Source organism: Eptatretus burgeri, chromosome 13, assembly GCF_056783735.1.
Source record: "Eptatretus burgeri isolate ZD-2024b chromosome 13, Ebu_testis_v1, whole genome shotgun sequence".
Lineage (NCBI taxonomy): Eukaryota > Metazoa > Chordata > Myxini > Myxiniformes > Myxinidae > Eptatretus > Eptatretus burgeri.
The window spans coordinates 58,677,333-58,689,832 of NC_140973.1; the positions used below are offsets into that span (position 1 = coordinate 58,677,333).

General features: G+C 52.4%; 1 protein-coding gene across 2 annotated transcripts in view; it reads left to right on the plus strand.

Annotated features, from left to right (window-relative positions):
• ARHGEF17 (Rho guanine nucleotide exchange factor 17) overlaps positions 1-12,500 on the plus strand; it is a 153,781-nt gene that overhangs the window by 67,551 nt on the left and 73,730 nt on the right. The gene's annotated exons all lie outside the window — the stretch shown is intronic.

Sequence of the window (12,500 nt, forward strand, 5' to 3'; positions counted from 1 at the left end):
CAAAAAAGGAAAAATGATTGTCAATGTCAGCTTTCCTTGATGTGCCACGGAGTGAACTGTACCAAATTGTCGGCACATGGCTATGGGTTTCCATCATCGTCAGGAGTGTGACTGTCACTAACGCTGTGCAGCTGATGAAGTCCCCACTGAAGGTGAGGACAGGAATTTGTAATTTGTTCAGGATGCTGGAGATAACTCATCATCTACTTCTTCAGTAAGCAACACATTTCTGTGGGTCGCATCATTTTTTTGGGTGCATCTGTGCTGCTGATGCATTGTCTCCTGAAGGTTGGAGCAGGAATTTGTAGTTCATTCAGGATGCCAGCCATAACTCACCGAGTCATCACGAAGGAGACCATGGGTTCTTTTTAATACCGACCAAATAATGCTGGTGGACAGGACACCCAATTTAACGTCTATCCAATGGACGGCAAACACATTGCTGTGTCATCCTCCCTGCGACCTGGATAAGAGTGTATTGCTGTGAGACCGAGGTGAGACAGCTCAGATGTGAGTGTGCATACCCCTCTGCGATCTTGCCACCCCTGAGCTCTGCCGAATGGTCCTGTGCAGAGCAGAAGATTGTTTCCATCATTGAACCTCCCCTCATCATCATTAGCATTTTGATCGTGTGCCGTGCGTAGTGCTATTCAGCTCGACGGGACTTGGCTCAACGGGATTCAGTTCGGGGGGGTTTCGACTCGGTGCGATTCGGCTCGGCGGGTTTAGGCATGGTGTGATTTGGCTCGGCGGGTTTTGGCACGGCGTGATTCGGCTCGGCGGGTTTTCGCACGGTGTGATTCGACTCGGCGGGTTTCGGCATGGCGTGATTCGGGGCTCGGAACGAATCGACACGGTGCGATTCGGCTCGGCGGGTTTCGGCATGATGCAATTCGGCTGGACGGGTTTCGGCATGGTGCGATTCGGCTCGGCGGGTTTCGGCATGGTGCGATTCGGCTCGGCGGGTTTTGGCATGGTGCGATTCGGCTCGGCGGGTTTTGACGGTGCGATTCAGCTCGGCAAGATTTGACACGGCGCGATTCGGCTCGGCAGGTTTTGACACGGTGTGATTCGACTCGGCGGGTTTCGGCATGGCGTGATTCGGGGCTCGGCGCGAATCGGCACGGTGTGATTCGGCTCGGCGGGTTTTGTCACGGCGTGATTCAGCTCGGCGGGTTTTGACACAGTGTGATTCGGCTGGGCGGGTGTTGACACGGTGCGATTCGTCTCGGCGGGTTTTGGCACGGCGCGATTCAGCTCAGCAGGTTTTCACACGGTGTGATTCGACTCGGCGGGTTTCGGCATGGCGTGATTCGGCTTGGCGGGTTTCGGCATGGTGTGATTCGGCTCGGCGGGTTTTGACATTGCGATTCAGCTCGGCTGGTTTTGGCATGGTGCGATTCGGCTCGGCGGGTTTTGACACGGTGTGATTCGTCTCGGCTGGTTTTGGCATGGCGTGATTCGGGTCGGTGGGTTTTGGCACGGCGCGATTCAGCTTGGCAGGTTTTGACACGGTGCGATACGGCTCGGCGGGTTTAGGCATGGTACGATTTGGCTCAGTGGGTTTTGACATGGTGGGATTCGGCTCGGCGGGTTTCGGCATGGTGCGATTCGGCTCGGCGGATTTTGGCACGGGGCGATTCGGCTCGGCGGGTTTTGACACAGTGTGATTCGACTCGGCGGGTTTCGGAATGGCGTGATTCGGCTCGGCGGGTTTTGACACTGTGCGATTCAACTCGGCTGGTTTTGGCATGGTGTGATTCGGCTCGGCTGGTTTTGACACGGTGTGATTCGGCTGCGCGGGTTTTGACACGGTACGATTCGTCTCGGCGGGTTTTGGCACAGCGTGATTCGCGTCGGCAGGTTTTGGCACGGCGCGATTCAGCGAGGCAGGTTTTGACACGGTGGGATTCGGCTCGGCGGGTTTAGGCATGGTGCAATTCGGCTCGACGGGTTTCGGCACGGTGCGATTCGGCTCGGCGGGTTTTGGCACGGGGCGATTCGGCTCGGCGGGTTTTGGCACGGCGCGATTCAGCTCGGCAGGTTTTGACACGGTGTGATTCGACTCGGTGGGTTTCGGCATGGCGTGATTCGGGGCTCGGCGCGAATCGACATGGTGCGATTCGGCTCGGCGGGTTTCGGCATGGTGCGATTCGGCTCGGCGGGTTTCGGCATGGTGCGATTCGGCTCGGCGGGTTTCGGCATGGTGCGATTCGGCTCAGCGGGTTTCGGCATGGTGCGACGTGGCTCGGCGGGTTTCGGCATGGCGCGATTCGGCTCAGTGGGTTTCGGCATGGTGCGATTCGGCTCGGCGGGTTTTGACACGGTGTGATTCGACTCGGCGGGTTTCGGCATGGCGTGATTCGGGGCTCGGCGCGAATCGACACGGTGCGATTCGGCTCGGCGGGTTTCGGCATGGTGCGATTCGGCTCAGCGGGTTTCGGCATGGTGCGACGTGGCTCGGCGGGTTTTGGCACGGAGTGATTCGGCTCGGCGGGTTTTGGCACGCCGTGATTCGGCTCGGCGGGTCTTGGCACGGCGTGATTCGGGTCGGCGGGTTTCGGCACGGTGCGATTCAGCTCGGCGGCTTTTGACACGGTGCGATTCAGCTCGGCAGGTTTTGGCATGGCGTGATTCGGCTCGGCGGGTTTTGGCATTGTGGGATTCGTCTCGGCGGGTTTTGGCACGGCGCAATTCAGCTCGGCAGGTTTTTGACATGGCGTGATTCGATTCGCCGAGTTTCGGCATGGCGTGATTAGGGGCTCAGCGCGAATCGACATGGTGCGATTTGTCTCGGCGAGTTTTGGCATGGCGTGATTCGTCTCGGCGGGTTTTAGCACGGCGCAATTCAGCTTGGCAGGTTTTTGACACGGCGTGATTCGATTCGCCGAGTTTCGGCATGGCGTGATTCGGGGCTCAGCGCGAATCGACATGGTGCGATTCGTCTCGGCGAGTTTCGGCATGGCGTGATTCAGCTCGGCAGGTTTTGGCACGGCATGATTCGGCTCGGCGGGTTTTGGCATGGCATGATTCAGCTCGGCAGGTTTTGACACGGTGTGATTCGACTTTGCGGGTTTCGGCATGGCGTGATTCGGGGCTCGGTGCGAATCGACACGGTGTCATTCAGCTCGGCGGGTTTCGGCATGTTGCGATTCGGCTCGGCGGCTTTAGGCATGGTGTGATTCGGCTCGGCGGGTTTCGGGATGGTTTGATTCGTCGCGGCGGGTTTCGGCATGGCGTGTTTCGGCTCGGCGCGAATCGACACGGTGTGATTCAGCTCGGCGGGTTTTGGCACGGCGTGATTCGGCTCTGCGGGTTTCGGCACGGCTCGCTTCGGCTGGGCGGGTTTCGACACGGTTCGATTCGGCTCGGCGAGTTTCGTAACGGCGCGATTCGGCTCGGCGGGTTTCAGCACGGTGCGATTTGGCTCGGCGGGTTTCGTAACGGTGCGATTCATCTCGGCGGGTTTTGGCACGGTGCGATTTGACTCGGTGGGTTTTGGCACGGCGTGCTTCGGCTCGGCGGGTTTCGGCACGGTGTGATTCGGCGAGGCAGGTTTTGCCATGGTTTCATTCGACTCGGCGGGTTTTGACATGGTGCGATTCACCTCGGCAGAATTTGACATGGTGTGATTCGGCTGGGCGGGTTTTGGCACAGCGTGATTCGGCTCGGCGGGTTTTGCCACGGTGTCATTCGACTCGGCGGGTTTCAGCATGGTGTGATTTGGGGCTCAGCACGAATCGACACGGTGTGATTCGGCTCAGCGGGTTTTGACACTGTGCGATTTAGCTCGGCGGGTTTTGGCATGGTGCGATTCTGCTCGGCGGGTTTGGAGATGGCGTGATTCGGCTCCGCGGATTTTCACACGGTGTGATTCAGCTCGACGGGTTTTGACATGGTGCGATTCAGCTCGGCCGGTTTTGACATGGTGTGTTTCAGCTCGGCAGGATTTGACATGGTGCGATTCGATTCGTCGAGTTTCGGCATGGCGTGATTCGGCGCTCAGCGCTAATTGACAAAGTGCGATTCGTCTCGGCGGGTTTCAGCATGGCGTGATTTGGGGCTCAACACGAATCGACACGGTGTGATTCGTCTCGGCGGGTTTTGGCAAGGGGCGATTCGGCTTGGCGGCTTTTGGCACGGCGCGATTCAGCTGGGCAGGTTTTGACATGGTGTGATTCGACTCGGCGGGTTTTGGCATGGCGTGATTCGGGACTCGGTGCGAATCGACACGGTGTGATTCGGCTCGGCGGGTTTTGGCACGGCGTGATTCGGCTCGGCGGGTTTTGGCACGGCGTGATTCGGCTCGGCGGGTTTTGGCACGGCGTGATTCGGCTTGGCGGGTTTTGGCATGGTGTGAATCAGCTCGACGGGTTTCGGCATGGTGCTATTCGTCTCGGCGGGTTTTGGCACGGCGTGATTCGGCTCGCCGGGTTTTGACATGGTGTGATTCGACACGGCGGGTTCCGGCATGGCATGATTCGGGGCTCGGCACGAATCGACACGGTGCGATTCGTCTCGGCGGGTTTCTGCATGGCGTGATTCGGGGTTCAGCACGAATCGACACGGTGCGATTCATCTCAGCGGGTTTTGGCACGGCGTGATTCGGCTCGGCAGGTTTTGGCACGACGCGATTCAGCTCGGCAGGTTTTGACACGGGGTGATTCGACTCGGCGGGTTTCGGCATGGAGTGATTCGGGGCTCAGCATGAATCGACACGGTGTGATTCGGCTCGGCGGGTTTCGGCACGGTGCGATTCGACTCGGCGGGTTTTGGCACGGCGTGATTCGGCTCGGCGGGTTTTGGCACGGCGTGATTCGGCTTGGCGGGTTTTGGCATGGTGTGATTCGGCTTGGCGGGTTTTGGCATGGTGTGAATCAGCTCGGCGGGTTTCGGCATGGTGCTATTCGTCTCGGCGGGTTTTGGCACGGCGTGATTCGGCTCGCCGGGTTTTGACATGGTGTGATTCGACACGGCGGGTTTCGGCATGGCATGATTCGGGGCTCGGCACGAATCGACACGGTGTGATTCGGCTCGGCGGGTTTCGGGATGGTGTGATTCGTCGAGGCGGGTTTCGGCATGGCGTGTTTCGGCTCGGCGCGAATCGACACGTTGTGATTCAGCTCGGCGGGTTTTGGCACGGCGTGATTCGGCTCTGCGGGTTTCGGCACGGCGTGCTTCGGCTGGGCGGGTTTCGGCACGGTTCGATTCGGCTCAGCGAGTTTCGTAACGGCGCGATTCGGCTCGGCGGGTTTCAGCACGGTGTGATTTGGCTCGGCGGGTTTCGTGACGGTGCGATTCATCTCAGCGGGTTTTGGCACGGTGCGATTCGACTCGGCTTGTTTTGGCACGGCGTGCTTCGGCTCGGCGGGTTTCGGCACGGTGTGATTCGGCGAGGCAGGTTTTGCCACGGTGTCATTCGACTCGGCGGGTTTTGACATGGTGCGATTCGCCTCGGCAGGATTTGACATGGTGTGATTCGGCTCGGCGGGTTTTGCCACGGCGTGATTCGGCTCGGCGGGTTTTGCCACGGTGTCATTCGACTCGGCGGGTTTCAGCATGGTGTGATTCCGGGCTCGCCGCGAATTGACACTGTGTGATTCGGCTCAGCGGGTTTTGACACTGTGCGATTTAGCTCGGCGGGTTTTGGCATGGTGCGATTCTGCTCGGCGGGTTTTGAGATGGCGTGATTCGGCTCCGCGGATTTTGACACGGTGTGATTCAGCTCGATGGGTTTTGACATGGTGCGATTCAGCTCGGCAGGTCTTGACATGGTGCGTTTCAGCTCGGCAGGATTTGACATGGTGCGATTCGATTCGTCGAGTTTCGGCATGGCGTGATTCGGGGCTCAGCGCGAATTGACACAGTTCGATTTGTCTCGGCGGGTTTCGGCATGGCGTGATTTGGGGCTCAGCAGATATCGACACGGTGCGATTCGTCGCGGCGGGTTTTGGCACGGCGTGATTCGGCTCGGCAGGTTTTGGCACGACGTGATTCAGCTCGGCAGGTTTTGACACGGTGTGATTCGACTCGGCGGGTTTCGGCATGGCGTGATTCGGGGCTCAGCGCGAATCGAAACGGTGCGATTCTTCTCGGCGGTTTTCTGCATGGCGTGATTCGGGGCTCAGCACGAATCGACACGGTGCGATTCGTCTCGGCGGGTTTCATAACGGTGCGATTCATATCGGCGGGTTTTGCCACGCTGCGATTCGACTCGGCGGGTTTTGGCACGGCGTGCTTCGACTCGGCGGGTTTCGGCATGGTGCGATTCGGCACGGCGTGATTCAGCTCGGCGCAAATTGCAACGGCGATATTCAGCTGGTACGAGAATTGGTGCAAATCGGCACGGTGGGTTTTGGCTTGGTGCGATTTGGCTCAGCGGGTTTCGGCATGGCGCGATTCGGCTCGCCTCAAATCGGTATGGTGCGATTCAGCATGGTGGGTTTCGGCATGGCGGATTTTTGGCTTGGTGCTATTCGGTTCGGTGTAATTCGGCTTGGCACAAATTGGCACGGCGCAATTCGGCACATTGGGTTTCAACTCGGTGCGATTCAGCTCACTGGGCTTCCACGTGGCCGGTTTTGGCTCGGTGGATTTCGGCTTGGCGCGATTTGGCTCGGCGCAATTCGGCACGGTGGGTTTTGGCTTTGTGCGATTTGGCTCAGCGGGTTTCGGCATGGCGCGATTCGGCTCGGCTCAAATCGGTATGGTGGGTTTCGGCATGGCGGATTTTTGGCTTGGTGCTATTCGGTTCGGTGTGATTCGGCTTGGCACTTATTGGCACGGCGCAATTCGGCACATTGGGTTTCACCTCGGCGCGATTCAGCTCAGTGGGCTTCCACGTGGCGGGTTTTCGGCACAGCCCGATTCGACTTGGTGGGATCCCAGCACTGTTCATTTTGTGGTGTGAAAAGGGGAAGTTATGAATTGTATCTGGTGGGTTCTTTTTTGGTGAAATTTTCTATTTCCCATAATGGGAACGTTCATCTTTCATCAGCTATAATTCTTGTCATATTTTTATCTTTCTCAATCATGAGCTAATGAACTCCATTATTGTGTCCAATTTATAACATCACACGAATTACCCACAGTATATTTCCAATTATTTCCACCCTAAAGGAGACAAGACCCAGGCAACGTTTGTTCGCAATCTCTTGCTTTCCTCGTCCTCCGGAACACATCTCAGGTCCATCTCACCCCATGTCTGTCGATGTGTTTTCCTCAATCTGAGCCGCTGTGTGTTGCCTTTATTATGAAAGTAATGAAACGAACTCTTTACTGGTCATCCAAGTTCTTTTTACTTTATCCTCTCGACTCTAGAGGGTTTTAAGTTGTATTCACAGGAAGGTAGATTAATTATTCATCAAAAGAGGAAGTGTTAACACTATGAATGTCGTGAGGCCTCACCTGCAATGATCATCACATTCAAGGAAGGATGTTGTTGCCATTGAGAGGGTTTGGTGTTGAGCGACTCAATTGTTTCTGTGCCTCACTAAACCAAGCTACGAGGAGCAGGATGAAGGAACAGGACTTTAACAGGGTGTTTCAAAAAGAGTGATGCAACTTTAAATGTTTATTTACAAAGACACAGAAACCTCAGGAACGTCAACCAAACATTTCTTGAAAACTTATGACATGGTATTTTCTTTAACTGATTGTAATTGCAGTAACTCAATGCTGGAGTTAGTGGGAGCCCAAGGTCTGAAATTGCCATTTACGCAAGATCCTTTTAATTGATGATCTCGATGTGTGCCCCTCTGTGGTTCTTACAGGCATTGACCCTGACTCCAAAGTTTTGTCTAACTTTCCTGTAGGTCTCATGTGGCACTGCCTGGGGGGTGGTCTGACACATCCTGCTTCAGATCATCCAGTGTGGCAGGGCAATTGATGTAGACAGAGCCCTTGGCAGCTCCCCAGAAACAGTAGTCCAGAGGGTTCAGGTCTGGGCTATGGGGTGCCCAGTCATAAGTGGTACCGAGGGCAACAAGGTGGCGTCTGAAGAGCTGCCGCAGGAATGTAATGGTGTCACCAGCTGTATGCAGGGGTGCACCATCCTGCATAAATCAGGTCATGCTGAGCTGGTTTGGGATAACCTTTTGGGCTAGATCATTATGGAACTTCTGGAGCTTGGCCCGGTAGCGCTCACCGTTGATCGTCACCATCCTGCTGTTGTCATTCTCAAACCAGTAAGGTGCTAACGTTCCCCATCTGGCATTGACGGCGTTTAAGCATGTGACCTTAGGCCCTTTCAGGTTCCTCTCAGTGATCTCCTCAGGTGGTTCTGTCCCCCAGAAAATGTTGTTGTCGTTGTTCATGTCACCGTTCAAGTGGAAATGGGCTTCTTCACTGAACCAGATCAGGTTGATCCAGTTTGGGTACCGCTCCATCCTGTCACTGAGCCAATTGCACATATCATGTCTCCTCATGTCATCTTGACTCGGTTTATACCTAATAGAGATGATGTATGGGAAAAGCTTCAGTTTCTTAGTGAGGATACGCCAAACTAATGTTGGTTTGATGCAGAGCTCCCTGCAGTTGGACTTCTTAGGACTGTCCACTGCAGAATCCCACATGACATCGATGGCTTGGCATTGGCATTGGCTTGCTCTTGGTTACTGATGCTGGCCTGCCACTGTTGCCCTTGCTGTGGTTGTGCCCTGTTGTGCTCAAAGTGTTTCACAATACGTTGATTGGCACAATTTGTGGGTCCATCACGTGTTCTGAGGTCGTATTCCCGGCAGAACGTCTGGCGGTTGTCTACATATGATTTAGTCTCGTACCACTTTTGAGCCACCACTTTTGTCTTCTGCTTTACTGTCATTGGCATAGTTAAGCTCCGGAGCGAGAAATCCCAGGAAGTCAAAGTCGTATCAATCTTTCTGAAACACCCTGTACATTAGAATGAATGTGATAACGAGGGAATTTGATAAGAGATGTTCATGAAGCAGAAGGGTCAGTGACAGGACCAGAAGCCACAGCCTGAGAGTAAAGAAGAGGAGAGTTAAGAACTGTAAGGCAAAGGCCTTTCATTCAGAGAGCAGTTAATGCATGGAATGGTCTCCTGGAAAGATAGTGGCAGCAGAAACAGGAGATGGCTTTAAATTTTATTCAGATAGAGACCTTGAAGCATTGGAGAAAAAGGGATGCATGAATATTGGCAGGACTGGTCGGTAGGAATGGATGGGTGATGGGAATTAAATTAATTTTATTGTGTATTAAATTATCGCCTCTAAGAGGTCTAGCCTGGGTTCGATTCCTGACGCAGCTTTAAATTGCCATCCTGGTGTTTCACCTGCATTATGATCCATGGTGCTTTCCCTCGAATGGACGTTAAACCAGACGTCCCGTCTGCCAGCATTCGTTGCGAGACGTTAAAGATCGCATGGTGTCCTTCTCGCGGAGTAGGCGAGCCATCGCCGGCATCATGACCAAATTTCTTCCACCCTTGTCTAATTTCCTTGTGCATATACAAGGATTTATACAAAGAAGTCCAACTCAAGAGGAGGCCATCCAGCCCATCATGCCCACGCATTTCTGCCAATTTCAATGTACCCCTTCTATCCTCAATGCTTCCACATACCTAAGCAACTCCAGATAGTGAATCAACTCCAGTTTAAACCCTTCCACCATTTCAAGTGCCACCACTGCTTCAGGGAGACCATTCCATTCAGTAACTCCCCTCTAAGTGAAAGCCCCCCGCCTTAATGTTGTTCCAACACTCCAATTCTGCACTCTCATGCTGTGGCCCTGAGTCCTATCATCTATCCAATGGGATTGTACTGTTTATTTATTGAGATGCAATGGAACACTTGTGGCATCAGAACATAAGGTGTATGTTTTTTTTCCATCATCTTTGTTGTGGGTTCGGATTTAATCAGAGTAAATGAGACTGATTTTTCCTAAGGCCAACTGTGGAGCACCAGTTAAACATGATAATGTGAAAACAAGATCACTGCATCATCATCACCTGAGCTGAGAGGTTTGAATCTCATCACATGCTGGTATCGCTGTTTCGCAACGTCCTTGTTTTGCTTGTAATCTAAGGACAACCGTTCCTCGAGCAACCCTCACTCCTTAGGATAACAACAGTATTTTCAAGTTTTTAGTCATAAGGCCATAAAAAGATGGCCATAAAAAGATGGCCATAAAGCATTGTGCAAGACCTCGCCATACGATGCTCGCAGCTGCGGATCAGCGACTCCATGCACCCGCCTCATCTATCTGGGCCCGTGGGGGCTCCAAGAGGCAGAATATCTGTCAATGTCGAGGAGAGAAGCCAACGCTTTGTTAGCGATCAGGGACTCGGTCACTCCTGCTCAGCTACAACGAAGCGCTGCTTGTTCCGTGATTGTCGGAGCGTGAAAGGGAAATAGATATGTCCGAGAAGCATTCCAAATGTCAGGACCCACCAGTTTCACGGGAGTCCCAGATGTATGGGATGTTTTGACAGGACCTTTCTATCCTTTGTCACTGCAGCACAACTTTCAACACGCTCTTCTTGTCCGTACACCTGAGATTCTTACTCCCTGTGCTATCTGTATCTCTGAAGAAAAAGCTGGGACAAGTACAGATTAAGCCCCCCCTCCCCTCTCGTACCTTTTTAGGGTTTATTATCTGGGGCTTGTTAAATTCTTTGGCTCTATCTCTCAAACATTTAGATTTTTGGTCTTCGGAATGTTCTAATGTATTTGTTTGCCTGCAGATGGCTGTAGGAGCAGCGTGACCACTCCTTGGCTTTTTTCACAAGATCTTGGCTATTTGTTGTTCACCTTGACGTCTTGGTTTTCTATAGGTTTTCTATTATCATCGCTTTTCCGAAACCTTGTGAATTCTTGGCTTTTTTCATTGGCTCACCTTGGCATCTATGAAAATGAGGAGTGGTCACACTGTGTAGGAGGGAACCTGCCCAAGGAACTATCAACAGACATTGTTCAAGTTCAGACAACAATGGCTGAACGAACACCTTGTTCAAATACAGATTTGGAGGCTCTTGGAAAGAGCGAGACAAAAGGGCAATCAAAACTTGTGAGCAACAACAGACTTGAGGAAGCCAGGTAGATATAAGGCTCTAAGGGGTTCGCCGATTGGCACTTTTTGCCCCGACAGATTGCTCACAAAGGGAGTACATCACAAGGTTCCAATAAGCCGACAGACTTGGAGTTCGAGAGGAGGTGTGTTGTACACTTTAGCGAAATATGTTTTGGAAAATATTATTACCTCCGCCACTGAAGGTGAAGGAGGTGATGTTGTCACCCCCCTCTCTGTCTGTTACTTGCAAAATCAAAGATTTTTCAAGTACATTGGTTCGTCGATCTGTCTGTCTGTTTCTCCGTTTCTCTGTTTGTCACCTCCAGGTCACAATGTTTTCACCGATCTTCACGAAACTTCACCTCATGGTAGAGTTTGTCGGAAGGAAGAAGCCTATTGTTTTTGAAGTCAAAATGTCAAAAGATCAATATAGGCCAAAGGTCAACAACTTGGGTGAGATGTTTAAAATCCTCAATTTTCATCCGATTGACTTGAAATTTGAAGAGGATTCATATTTCAGGTCACTGAATTCAACAAGCCAATTATTTTTGAGTTCAACATTGACAAAAGGTCAACAACTTGGGTGAGATTTCTAAATTCCTCAATTTTCTTCCGATTGACTTGAAATTTGAAGAGGATTTATGTTTCCGGTCACTGAATTCAACCAGCCAATTATTTTTGAGATCAACATGGACCGAAAGGTCAACATCGGCCCAAGGTCAACAACTAAAATAAAAAAATGACCGTTTTTACAGCCATTTTTTCCCTGCTGTGCAGGGGTTTGGCTTTTTGTGAGGCAATGTTTTATGGCCGGATGCCCTTCCTGACGCCAACCCTGGTCGCCTCTTACGACACACAGGGATATGGTACACCTATTCTAACCGGGGCATACACCGGGACCAGTACACTGGCACTCATTTCGCCGACCTCGGAAGGATGACAGGCTGAGTCAACCCCCTGGTGTTAATTCAGCAGCCAACGGGGCTTGAACTCAGGACACTGGGATCCCAAGCCACCATCCTAACCACTAAGCCAACACCAGGCTTCACCAAGGTCAACAACTAAGGTGGTATTTCTAAAATCATCATTTTTCATCCGATTGACTTGAAATTTGAAGAGGATATATATTTCAGGTCACCAATTATTTTGGAGGTCCCCATAGGCCAAAAGGACAACATAGGCCGGATTTCTAAAATTGTCAATTTTCATCTGATTCACTTGAAATTTGAAGACACGTTGCACAATTTGGTCATTGAATTCAACCACCAATTATTTTTGAGGTCAAATTTGTTTGATGGATTTTGCAAGCATCGTGCTGTGCACGACGTCTTCTTCTTGTTTGTTTGTCTGTTTGTTTGTGTGCAGGATATCTCAAAAAGTTGGTGACGGATCCGGATGAAATTTGGTGGGCAGGTTGGGTGTCTGACGTGGACGAACTGATTACATTTTGGTGAAGATCCGGATCCAACTAC